This window comes from Protomyctophum bolini, assembly GCF_963924005.1.
Source record: "Protomyctophum bolini genome assembly, contig: SCAFFOLD_715, whole genome shotgun sequence".
Classification (NCBI taxonomy): Eukaryota; Metazoa; Chordata; class Actinopteri; order Myctophiformes; family Myctophidae; genus Protomyctophum; species Protomyctophum bolini.
In genome coordinates, this window is record NW_027666140.1 from 715 (window position 1) to 14,554 (window position 13,840).

The 13,840-nt window shown below is 43.5% G+C and overlaps 1 long non-coding RNA gene across 1 annotated transcript; it reads right to left on the bottom strand.

The window, feature by feature from the left end:
- Window positions 1–974: 974 nt before the first annotated feature.
- Window positions 975–12,606, bottom strand: LOC308312067. Its single transcript, XR_013963724.1, has 4 exons — window positions 12,533–12,606; window positions 6,579–6,752; window positions 2,603–2,620; window positions 975–1,082 (listed from the first exon to the last, which is right to left on the bottom strand). It is a non-coding gene; the product is annotated as an uncharacterized lncRNA (long non-coding RNA).
- Between the last annotated feature and the right edge of the window lie 1,234 nt (window positions 12,607–13,840).

Genomic DNA, 13,840 nt, shown 5'->3' on the forward strand with positions numbered 1-13,840 from the left:
CGTGTGAATGTGTGTACCTACAGTATCTGTGTATGTGTGTGCGTGTGCGGGTCGGTTCATTGGTTCAAAGTTCAAGTGTGTGTGTGTGTGTGTGTGTGTGTGTGTGTGTGTGCACTGTGCACGCATACGTGTGCCTGCCTGCACATACCTGCCTGCATGCATGCATGGGTCTGTGTGTTTACTTTGTATATATGTAACTGTTGAATGCATTTCAAGACATGCCTTTGTGTGAGTGAATAATACTGTGTGAATGTACATGTGTGTACACTGTACAGTAGGTGCACACTGTATGGCTTTAAGCGGGCGAGCGAGCGTTTAACGCAAAGTTGAACTGTATTCCATTTGTTGCAATAAATGGTTAATCTACTTTGACGCGAGTGTTTCTGTCTGAACTTCATATTATTATACAGCCAGGTGGAACAGACAACAAAATGGTGGACAGGACAGGACCAATCAGGACAGGAAACTGAGGGCAAGCAGACAGGTGTCACCTTGATTTCAAGGGTGAGACTGCAGCTTTTGTGTTTGGTGTTTGGTTGGGGAAGACCTCCTGCCTGTGTAATTGTTCACGCGTCTGTGCGTGTTTGTTTGAAGGACAGTGGGGTACAGACAGTGTTGCGCATCTTGAAATGATGGCACAGCTGAGTAGGACAGGTCTGCCACTAATGACTGTCACCCGTTATGACTGTCACTGTCAGAGAGTAAGAGGAACAGAGGATTGGTGTGGGGGGGGGGGGGGGGGGGAGAGAGAGAGAGAGAGAGAGAGAGAGAGAGAGAGAGAGAGAGAGTTGAGATAACGGTAGCGAGAACAGTATGAGGATAGGATAGGAGAGCAGGGAAAAGAAGAGAGGAGAAGGGGAAACCGGAGTATGTGGAGAGGAGAAGAAAGAAGGCGATAGAGGAGATGGAGATAGAGAAAACAACCACAACTGTGATTGCGTGTGTGCGTGCGTGCGTTTGGCGGTCTAACACTCACGTTGGTAGAGGGTTTCCTTTAGCTTCACACTCAATGATGATGTTATCTCTGGGATCCACAATGTAGTCCTTCAATGACTGTCTTACTATGGTGGGAGGCTGCTTCACTGTGGAGGGGAGAGAGAGAGATAGAGAGGAAGATAGAGAGATGGAAAGGGGAACAAGAGAGAGGGAGGGAGGGATGGATGAAACAAAAACATGAGGAAACACAAGAGTTAAAGTAATTAGATTTTAATTGAGAGATTACGCATTGTGTCTCCTCGCCATTCACAATCTACAAAGTATAGCAACTCTGCATTTAAAGTTATTGTATGTTTAACAGTTTAACAGTTCTTTGGGTTGTTTGAAAGAAAATGTGAAAATATGTGTTGTGGAAATATAACTCAAATCAAATGAGTAAGTAATTGATGTGCAGGAGTTTAAAATTGTGTGTAAAATGGGTGCTTGTGGGCTCAGCCATGGACCATGCTCGTTGTGAGTCTATAATATCAAATACAGCAACAATAGCCAGAACGTCTACATCTTTAAAATGGTCAGCAAAGTCTAATAATAGCAGACACAAAAACCAAAAACCCAATCCCATACACAGCCACACGTATGCACGCGCGCGGCGTGCGCACGTGTGCATGTGTGCACGCAACCTAATGATAGACTGCATTGTAATTTGCCTGGCCCTCTCTTGCTGTCTCCAGCTGTGTTCAGTCTTCTATACATATTTAATTGCCCACTTAAGCCAAATCTACCCAGCCAGCACACACAGTCGCACTCACAGTCGCACAGCCAGCATTTCACTGCCTTGTTCCACTTTGAGCTAGCGAGAGCTGATTCTCATGTTGTAGTACTACACGCGCGCGCACGCACGCACACACACAACCCTAAAGAAAAGCTTGATTAAAGGCGAACCCCACACTGCTAAGCACTAACAGGGAGTTCTGGCAATGGTCTATGAGAAGGAAAATCCCAGTTAGAGAGAGAGAGAGAATTTTCCTCCATCTATTAAATGCGTGCATGCGCGTACGTGTGCGCGCACGTGTGTGTGTGTGTGTGTGTGTGTGTGTGTGTGTGTGTGACTGTGTGTGTAATATTCTCCACGTCTGAAAGGGCTTTACTATACATATCCTTCATGTTACCATGGTAACTTCATCTCAGTATTTTTACAGTATGCTATAGGTCTGATCAGTGGTGGAAGAGGAGATAATTGGCAGGGATTTTTTTCATTCCGCAGTGCATTTAACAGCAGTTGAATAACTGTAGCCTACAGCACGTTGTGAAAATGGAGCACTTACTGTACATGTACCTTTACTTTGTCTGTCCAGAATTATAAATGATCACATCTCACATGTTTGAATTTCGCTTGATATAATACATTACATAGCCCTTCTTCATCTGACACATCTAAGCTATTTTATGATGCTTACTGAATTAAAACATAAATCTGCCTTTCACTACATTTCACCAATATTTGTCTCACTGGTGAGACACAGATGTTTTCATTTAACATTTCTGGTAGCCACATTTGCATAAGAAACACTTCTCAAATGGGCATAATAACTTAAAATCGTAATTGTCACTGACAAATCAAAACTTAGTAACATTGGTTAATATGTCTTGTAGCAAAAGCACTTACTGGCTTGTCGGATCATTGCTGTTAGTCCAGGAGTCAGAAAGCCGGACAGAAAGAGAGACATGTTGGTTATGCTTGTTAGTCTTATTAGATCAATGACAACGTCATACTACTGTACTGTATATATCTTACAGTACTATGTTACAGTGTGTAGGCTATTTAAAAGAGCATTTCACCAGGCTGGAATACACTGTGAGCTGTATTCTTCAATATTCTTCAATATTGATTTGATTTACTTCAATTAATTAGCAGTAGATCGTTCCTATGGACAGGTGGCTTTTGACAATGATTTAAGATCCTACACCAGGTCAAATTCAAAATGTGTTATTAAACCTTCAAGATACTTTAGACCTTGCTTTTGTTCTTAAATATTTAAATCAATTCACACATTAATAAATAAACAGATTAATGAATGAATCAGTCAATGTGCAAGAACAACAAATAATGTTCTGGTGAAATGCTTCTTTATCTGCTGGGTATAATTTAAAACATCTACTATCAGTGTGTTAAACAAACTGGTTCATTATTTATCTACATCAGTGTGTTAAACAAACTGGTTCATTAACATTCTGCCTAGAAAAAGAAGTAAAGGACATCAGTTGACAACTCACCTGTATGGTGTCAGCCAATTGGGGAAGGGCAAGGTGATACACAGAGAGAGAGAGAGAGAGGAAGAGAGAGAGAGAGAGAGAGAGAGAGAGAGAGAGAGAGAGAGAGAGAGAGAGAGAGACAGGATTAGCTCACATAATGATGAAATACTGTGTTATCAAAAAATATGAAATGAACAACATGAAAAATTAAATTAAATCACATCAGAAAAACGACAGAAACACAGTTTTTACACAGCAAGAAGTGATAAAGTACATTTGTAAAAATGTCTTTGGTTAAATTGTGCAGTGTAACCTAAAAACAAAATATCTGCATTGATGTGATGGTCCTCTAGTGACTAGAGGACCATCACATCAATGCAGTATTGAGTAATAAGAAAGGTGACTAGAGTCTAGTCACCTTTCTTATTACTGCAGCCTCTCCAAATACCAAACAGACCCATTTGAATGTGCTCTCTTTGTAAGGCCGATAGGTCGCCTTTAAAAATGCACCATAAAATAATAATATATAGACTGTCAAGGTTGTTTGTGATTGAAACCTACCCCCTTAGACAGACAGATGGACACAACCTGATGTGGCAAACCTGCCAGTGGCTTGACCTTGTATTTCTCTCACGACTAATGATTTGTTTTGACAAAAGGGTCCACGGCCACATACTGTATGTGAGGGCATTCAGGTGCGTACATTACAGTATGTGTGTCCATCCAAATGTATGGGTGTTATTAATTATGAGCAATATACGTTCAATTCCATCCAGTTGCCTGCCAGATTAAATTGAACGTACTGTAACTCAAAACAAATCCATCGTATTCAAATTCTCTCGTATTCATATCTGCCACATTAATGCAATTATATAGGGATGGGTTGTACGTGTGTGTTTCTGGTGGGGGGTGAAGAGTGAGGGGGAGGGTAGAAGGACAATGCATCTGGGTGGGTGCAAGCTGCATGTTTTCAAAAGAAAGCATGAGCATCCATCTATTCACCTCCTTGCATTTTGTGTGTGTGCGTGCGTGCGTGCGTGCGTGCAAACACGACAGTCCTACTACGGAAGTGTAGAATGGTCTCATCAATAAAGGTCACCCAGGCACATTGCTGTGCAGCAGATAAGGTAGCCTGAGGAGAGGAGAGGGGGATGGGAGAGGAACAGGAACCAATGATGGAAGCTGTCTTCTCTCTGACCCTAAACCACAAGCCATCAACGTCAGCTCCACAGCGCTTTGGTAGCGTGAAATCTCTTTTGGCTCGTTGTTTAGGAGACCCCTCAAAGTATAATTCTAATTGGTTGGAGTAGATTGGCTGCTTCGTTCATGACCTTCGCAATCTTTTTGTCAAACAGGCCCCTCCCTCAAACTTTGGAAACCAATCATAGCCAATCAGAATGGAAAATGAAACATCGAACTGATACTGATTGATCACATGTATCGTGTACCTACTGGAGTAGTAGCAGAGTATGCTTGCAGAATAGCAGAACATCTAAATTTGATTGTACAATAAACGTTTTCAAGAGTTATGGGCCAAAAGGTAAAGTGACCTGGTATATAGAGGCCGATTTGAAACATTTGGGGTGGAGGTTGTTCTTTGGCCTACTGGGAGTGTGTGTGTAAAGTGTCATGCCAATCGGTCCAGTTGTGTCCGACTAGCTGTACACAGACGGACACAGAGGGACTGACGAGAACATAATCTCTGCACAGCCATTATATCAGCCTGCTGGAGATAATAACAATATAAGTCAGGCACTAATACAAATTAAAAAATATATATATTGTCATCTCCAGCTGGTTCAAACAGGCCATTGTGCTGAATGCACTATGACAGTCTGTGTAAATCCCTGTCTGTCTATCAGCTCATAATGTGTCCAATACATTTTGGGAGAGGTCAGGGGGTGAGCGGGCTATTATACGAACGCTCCCTATTGAGTGTGTGCGTGTGTGTGTGCGCGTGTCAGATCAATAGAGCATCATGAGTCCAGGGTTCAGGGGTCAAGGCATATAAAGAAACACAGAGAGAATATGGCGCCATAGGGGGGCAGATAAAAATAGATGATAGGACGACTGACAGACGATGGCTGCTGGTGCAGTGTCTGGATAGTATACACTGTGTGCGACTGTGCGTGCGTGTGTGTGTGAGAGAGAGAGAGAGAGAGAGAGGGTGTGTTGGTGTGCGTGCTTGCATCTTATAGGCCATGGTGCCCAGGGAGTCATTATTCATAAGACCAGAGTGAGACACACTGCACTATTTATCTTCTGTGTGAAAAAGAGCCCCGTGAAACGAGACAGAAAAGAGGAAGAAAATGAGACTTCTCTCTTTCCCTTTGTCCCTTTGTTTGGCATAGTTCCCACGAGAGTCCACATGACATGAGTCTGTCATGTATGATAATAGACAGGTATGACAATATGAGTATGCGTGTGTGTGTGTGTGTGTGTGTGTGTGTGTGTGTGTGTGTGTGTGTGTGTGTGTGTGTGTGTGTGTGTGTGTGTGTGTGATTGTCACACCAAGCCAGCCATGCTTGGGTATGTGTGTGCGTGCGGATTACCAAGCGGTTAATATGTGTGTTATATGTTCCCTCATATGTGTATTGACGTTCTTCTCCAAAATCAATGAAGCACAATCAACCCAGGGATCCATTTGGGAAGACATCGCCATCTGAAGGCAGCCATACGTGAAGAACTGTCACGATGTATCACTGTTCCTATGATAATCATATGTTAAGGCAGGTTGTTTAGGCTATATCAATTAACCAAGTGGTAGAGGCGGGACAGAAAACTCCATCCCGAGCGCACCTCAGCTCCGACCACGCACGGTGGGTTCATCGCTAAATCACTTATTCCGATCGCTCGACATTGTTTTATACACATCTGTCTTTCAGAAAGTCGGAGATGTCTCCACAGAGTTTTGTCCCATGAAGGGGCTGCCGTAAAAACAGCCGATAAACCCGACCTCCATGCTCAGAGCTACAGAGCACTATAAGATGGAGTTTTTACCACAGGGGCGACTGTGGCTCAGGAGGTAGAGCAGGTCGTCCAATGATCCATGGGTCGGTGGTTTGAATCCCGGCTCCTCCTGTCTACATGTCAAAGTGTCCTTGTGCAAGACACTGAACCCCAAATTGCTCCTGATGTGCTAGTTGGTACCTTGTATGGCTTCCGCCGCAATCGGTGTATGAATCTGTGTGTGAATGGGTGAATGTAATGCACAATCTATGTAAAGCGCCTTGGATAAAGACGATATATACGATATAGACGCGTTTTTGCAATACTGATATTGCGCATGTTCATACCTCGATAATGGCGCGATAACGACATATTGTGCAGCCTTAGTCTGCAGGTAAACGCTTCATAGGACACAATGCTTACGGCGGTGATTAACTTACGATCTAGAGGGACCTCGATGGGGGCCGCCTCCTGCCATAGTAGCAGTAGTAATGACATCACAGCCAGGCCCACATGCCTGCCCTGCACCAACATCTCTCCCCTCCAATAGGCTGGCCTCGACCCTCACCAGTCCTGATTGGCTAGATCACTCCCCTGATGGCCACGGCAAGGACCTATAAGAGAGAGAGAGAGAGAAACAGGGTTAGGGTTAGATTTAGATAACAGTCGAAGTGATGTCAAAGACAAGTGTTTTCAAGTGTATATCTACTGTGTGCTGTACTGTGCATGCAACTATACACGCACACACACACACACACACACACACACACACACACACACACACACACACACACACACACACACACACACACACACACACTCTCTCTCTCTATCACTATGTATGTATTTACTGTATGTATAATTGAATATACACATTTCAAAGTTCCAAAGCTGAATTTTAATGCAGTTGGGGGAATATGCCCAGATTTACAAATGTCTGTGAGTGAGACATGCAACAAAGTTAGCCTTGTTACATGTTTTGGTTACATTGAAATAAAGTCTTCAATTGAACTGACAAAGTGAAGCATAATTGCATACATTCCCAGAACATGATGAAACATAAGCTGACATTTGCCTCTATACATACTGTACTACAATCTGGACAAATGTATGCTTATGTATGTTACATGCCTACAGTACAATATGTCAGTGTGCGTTGGCCTACATTCACAGCTGCGTCCTTTACACGGAAACTCCCCAGATACTGAACTCACTCTCAAGTCACAACTCCAACTCTACAGCAACAGCTTCACTATACAGGGGCTGAAGTGTGATGCTCAAACGGTGAGACACAATACATACTCATGATACTGTATGGCTCAGTCTTTAGATGAAAGTATCCACCAAACAGAATATATTATATTGCCGCTTGTCAGGCAGAGACATTCCATCACCATCATTATAACATTTTGTGTTTTCTTGTAAATGAATGCCCTTCTTCCTCAGTGCCGCACAAAAGCACTGGAAACAGAAGCTCACAACGCACGTTGCATCACAATTTTCTAATTGAATTTAATTTAATAATAATAAATAGGAACGGTCGTGGACATACAAGGTTAGCGACTATTATAATATGTCATATTTCCCTCACCCGTCACCCTTCTACCATCCTACAATCACCGCCAGCATATACAGTATGTGACCTACAAATGTGTCACACCTCCAATAGCATGCCCTACCCTTCAAATGCCCCCCTGTGCCCATCAGCAGACACAACCACCCCTCTCCCCATTCTGTGGCCTATGCCAGGACCACCTGCCCACTGTTAATCCCCATCCCTATGCCTCGCGGCTGTGCTGGCAGCCTGGCACACGTGGCACGGTGGCACCGAGAGAATACTAATGCTGTATTCTGCATTCTGCACTGCAACCAGCACTAACTGTAGTACTTTAACCTTACACAATACACGTACACACACACACAGTCACATGCGCACACACGCACGCACACACACACACACGCACGCACGCACGCACGCACACACAAACACAATATGGTGTATATACTATATACTGTACAGTGCCGGGAGTAAGTGAATATCCTCACTAACGACGACACTTTGATCTACTAAATTATACAATGGAAAAAGATAATTTCATAAATGACATTTTAAATGAAAGCTTGCGGTAATAATTACTCTACATCATGGAAGCAGTGAAATAATGGCCTCTTTTGACAACAGCTTTTCGCCTTGAGGGTAATACCCAATTTACACCGAAAACCACCACACCCTTACACCCCCCCCCCCCCACACACACACACACACACACACACACACTACATATGCATAAACCATCTGGTGGTATGTCAACCCAACACCATTCAACTAAACACCTAATCTGTCCCTGGGGAGGTGGACACAGATACCCAAGCATGGCTGGCTTGGTGTGCCAATCACACACTACACATACACACACACACACACACACACACACACACACACACACACACACACACACACACACACACACACACACACACACACACACACACACACACACACACACACACACACACGTGCATCTGGATGAAGACAGTAAGACACATCTGCAACAAACACACACACTCTCTCTTTCTCTCGCACCGTCGCACATGCACACACACACACACACACACACACACACACACACACACACAGACACACACACACACACACACACACACACACACACACACACACACACACACACACACACACACACACTAAACACACACTAAACACACACTAAACACACACTAAACAGTAAACACATGGACTGCTCCATAACCCATCTGTTGAGAAACCTAACCTGCATCACCCTTTCATTGTTAAGAACTGAAATCCTGTCAGTAGAAACAAAAAAACAGACACTCACAGATGCATACAGTACAAGCATGCACACACACACACACACGCACACGCACACGCACGCACACACACACACACACACACACACACACACACACACACACACACACACACACACGCTCAAACTCTCACACATCTGAGGAGATAAGAAGGGAAGGGATTAAGAAAGAAGAATCGAGCGATATACAGCTCAATATGAGCCTTAAGACAGAATGTGCTTTGAACTACAGACCAATGTCTCTCTCTCTCTACTTGAGGGAAAGAGGAAGACAGAGAGAGATTTTGCTTTGCGAGAGAATGAAATGCAGCACAGAAATAAGGTCACTACTTCTCTCCCTATAGTGTAGAAATGTACACACTACATTAATAATGATAGTAGATGTACAGTGTATATATATAGACATACTGCGGAGCATGCAGAGCACAGCAGAGGCATTCACCAGGAAAGCAGCTGCGGGTGCACATTACTTGCATGATCCAAAATGTTGACAAACAAGCACGCTACCAGCACTACAAGCAATGTGGTGGTGGAAACCCTGTGGAGTGTGTGTGTGCGTGCGTGTGCGTGTGTGTGTGTGTGTGTGTGTGTGTGTGTGTGTGTGTGTGTGTGTGTGTGTGTGTGTGTGTGTGTGTGTGTGTGTGCGTGCGTGCGTGTGCGTTGGGGGGGGGGGGTGGTGAAGAATGATGAAATGCTTGTTTTGAGGAATAGTTAGGTCAATGTCATTTGATTTATGATGAAAACCTTGAGGGAGAGTTGAAGAGAGGAGCGTGTGGGAGAGAGAGAGAGGGAGAGAGGGTAGAGAGAGGGTAGAGAGGGGGGAGAGAGAAAGCAAACACTGAGTATGTACAATTGGAAGACTATTCATTCTGGACCAAGCAATGATTTCTGTGTGAGCTGAGGGGGTGGTTTGGGTTAAGAGTGGCTAACTATATACGGATTTGTTCAATTTAAATAATAATGGGTTCTCTGACAAGAATATAATATTGCAAGATATCTGAATAAATTACTGCCGCTCTCTTTTTCATGGTTTATCCTTTGTACACATAATGTTACATGTACATGACTTTTTTTTCAATGAAAAAACTAAATCAACCAATTTAATCAAACTCTTGCCTTTTCGAAATTATTATTAGAGTTTTTCCAAATGTTTAATTGTGCTGCTGTAACATGTACACGAATGATGTGCTTATTTGTGCCAGGGTTGGCTCAGCTGTGTGATTTGTGGTCTATGACACACGGTCGTGCGCGCGTGAACACACACACACACACACACACACACACACACACACACACACACACACACACACACACACACACACACACACACACACTGTCACACACTGTCACACACACACACACACACACACACACACACACACACTGTCACACACACTGTCACACTCACACACACACACACACACACACACACACACACACACACACACACACACACACACACCAAGGTGACCTACCAGGCTAGACAGAATAGCACAACCAGGTCAGACTTGTCTCGTGTGTGAGCCTCAGGTTGTGAACCTGTGGTCCTGTGTGTGTATTTAATGTTCTCACACACTGCTGAGAACATTAAGCACTTTCCCAAAAACATTACTGAGTGTGCAATGAAGGCCATTAGATGAATGGATGTGATCTGGATACTACTTCTAAACAAGACTATGCTACTATGAAGGGTTTTTCCGTTTTTGCAATGTGTATACGTGCATGCTTGCGCACGTTCATGTGTATCCATGTGGTGAGTGCAAGTCTGTGCATGCTTTTCTGTGTCAGAGTGTATTCTCTAGTGACTTTAAACAAGAAAAAAAACTTCCATTAGCATGCTATACTCACAGCACACAATGATAAAAATATTAACCCACTTCTAGAAATCACAGAGAATTAGCATGAATTTAGTGAACATGCTTAATGAGACTATTATGCAAAACCCCTAAATTATGCATGGATTCTTCCATTAGAGTCAGACGAGGCAACTTCTTAAAGAAAAGACCACCATTAACATCCATGCTGAGGTCTTCAGTCATGTTTACACTACAGTGATAAGTGCATCTAAAGTAGACTGTGCTGTATTTGCTTTCTTCCTCTCACTTGAAGTCAAATGCATTGTAATGAACCCTTACAGATATGTTTTGTTATCAGAGCTTTCAGAGCTCTCTGTAAGCTCTTTAAAGCTTAAAGCATGACTATCAGTTCTTCCAACATCGTAATATTAAACAATCTGCCCCATAACTTTCCCTTCAAGTCATTTGATAATGACATATTATTCAAATTACTTTGAAGGTGGATTTCCACAAAATCTTACGACCAAAAGGAATGCCCCTATATGATAAAATGGAGTGAAATAGATTAGAGTACAAGTAGGTGATTGATAATAGTGCTCTTCTGAGACAAAATAAATCTTTCCTTTCTCTTGGCCATCTCATCCTCACCCGTTTGATCCTAATTGTCTGTCAATAGGTCCCATTGCCATGTTTTACTCCATCCTTATTTATTGGCATCCTTAGTGGCTTTAGTGGTGAATCACTCATCTGGCCTGTGATTCACAAAACAAAACCTATTCGAGAGACAGTGAACTCATTGTGCGGCTTAGTATGTTTTAGTCCCGACGACTCTCTTTCCGCTGCGACGTTCCTCCTGAACAATTCAGCCTTTTCTCAGATGCATTGCTATTACTGTATATTTACAGTCCAATACATCTGCAGACTGCGGCCCATATAAAATCTGCACATTGTGCCACGATTGGCCCCCGGGACAGACTTTGGTTTAGTCTCACTGAACCATTTACACATGGTGATATAGCAGTCATCTCTATCACCACAAGAGCTGGTATTAAGTATAGATCTAATGCTTCATATCTCTCTTTTTATACAGTTTCTCTTTCTCTGCCATTCTCTCTCGCTCACTCTGAGACCGTGGAGGTGCCCAAGGCACTGACACACTAACCGCACCCCAACCCCCTCCCCTCCACACACACACACACACACACACACACACCACTATCATCACCCCGACAACCACTACTGTATGTGCAAACCCTCCGGGCTTCCCCATGTTCCTAATCACAAACACCACCACCCCATCACACACAATTACCCGCAGTACCCCTCTCCTGTGGCCCTACCATGGCGTGATGGAAGACCCCCCAACCCCACCCCCACGCAAAGTACTCTAGGCTCCTTCTCAGATACCTGGATTCGTCCTTCCCCCTCTTCGCTTCCCCTCTTGGGTCTTAAGGAGTGGCAGCATAGTGGAGAGGAGCTGCTTCAAATACATCTCAACTTTACTGAACCATAACCCTTCTGCTCCACTCTCAGTCTGAACACATACACTCACTTACACACAATGCGGCGTGTGTGTGTGTGTAGTTGATGCCGGGAAGCTGACAGAGCGAGTTGAAGTCCACGCTCGACAAGGCCTGCCACAAAGACATTCATTTGACATGGAGTGATGGGTTATGAAACACCTGTGCACATACTCTGAAGACAGCACCGCTTATAGCAAACACTCTCAGACAAACGTGAACATCAACTTACTCGTATCGCAAGCGTTGAATAGACACCGTCTTCTGTGTGTTCACCCACTGCTACGGTGACAACTTCTCAGACCTGTAAGGAGACGTAAAAAACAACAACTTTACAACGGTTTCTGTAAAAAAGAAACGTCATGTTAAGAATGGAGAATGGAGACACAGAGGTTCCTGCACACACAGACACACCATCGTGAGCTAAAAATGCAATGGGCTACATCTCCCGATATATATCAGAAAACAAGGCAAGGAAGTTCAGTTACAATATACTACAATAAAATATTCCTGAAAAAGACCTGAGAAAAATTTGTGTATTACAAATAATCAATAATCATAATTGAATTATGATTCCCCCCCCCCCGCCCTGACAAGCACTTGAATTGTAGAAGTTGAGGAATTACAATTAGTTTGACTCGGTTAGATAAATATTGTGAAAATAGCTGATCTACAAGCTCACAACGCTTGGCTATTTGCAATTTGGTCCTTTTTTTCTCCTTTTTGCAGTACAACAAAATGTCTTAAAAGTCCTTAAATTGTCACTTCATTGTCACCTGGGGACCCCCCCCCCCCCATCATGTGGGGACCCCCATCGCCCAGGGGTTGACAGCCACTGCTATAGAGGAGGTCAGCTATAATTTGAAGCTTTTAAGTTTTAAGACTGCTATCAACAATGATGCAAGTGAAAGTTAAAAAGATGGTGCAACAGAGATCAAAAGAACAGACATTCTAGTTAGATGTGCTGAATTTGACCATTTCTTTGTTTGCCACGGTACACAATGAGCTAACGCAGAATGTCTGATAGTGTGTGTGTGTGTGTGTGTGTGTGTGTGTGCGTGCATGCAGCTGTGTAATTGTCTGAATGTGCAAGAGTGTGTTAACACAATGTCAGACATCTCAAGTCTGTTGTTTCATTTACTTAATTTTTGTGCGCAGCCTTCAAAGAGCCTCAGGTTCACATGCTGTTCCTATAGGACACAAAGAGCAGGAAAAGAGAGAGAGAGAGAGAGAGAGAGAGAGAGCTAAATACTAATGGGAATCCACAATTTCTCCATCTTTCTCTCCATCTCCCCCCCCTGCCTTTTATCTCTGCGGTCGGTGCATTCGTTTATAGACTTGCCGGAGGACAGCAGACCACAGGAACCCACATACTGTATATTCACACAGACGCACACATACAATCTGCTACACACGCATAGATGTAACCTATATATATATATAGTACACTGTATTTTACGGTAGATATCCCTCCACCGATGCAAACCCTCCTCGCATTATTTACACACAGTTGTCTCTTTTCCTTACACAGCCCGGAACA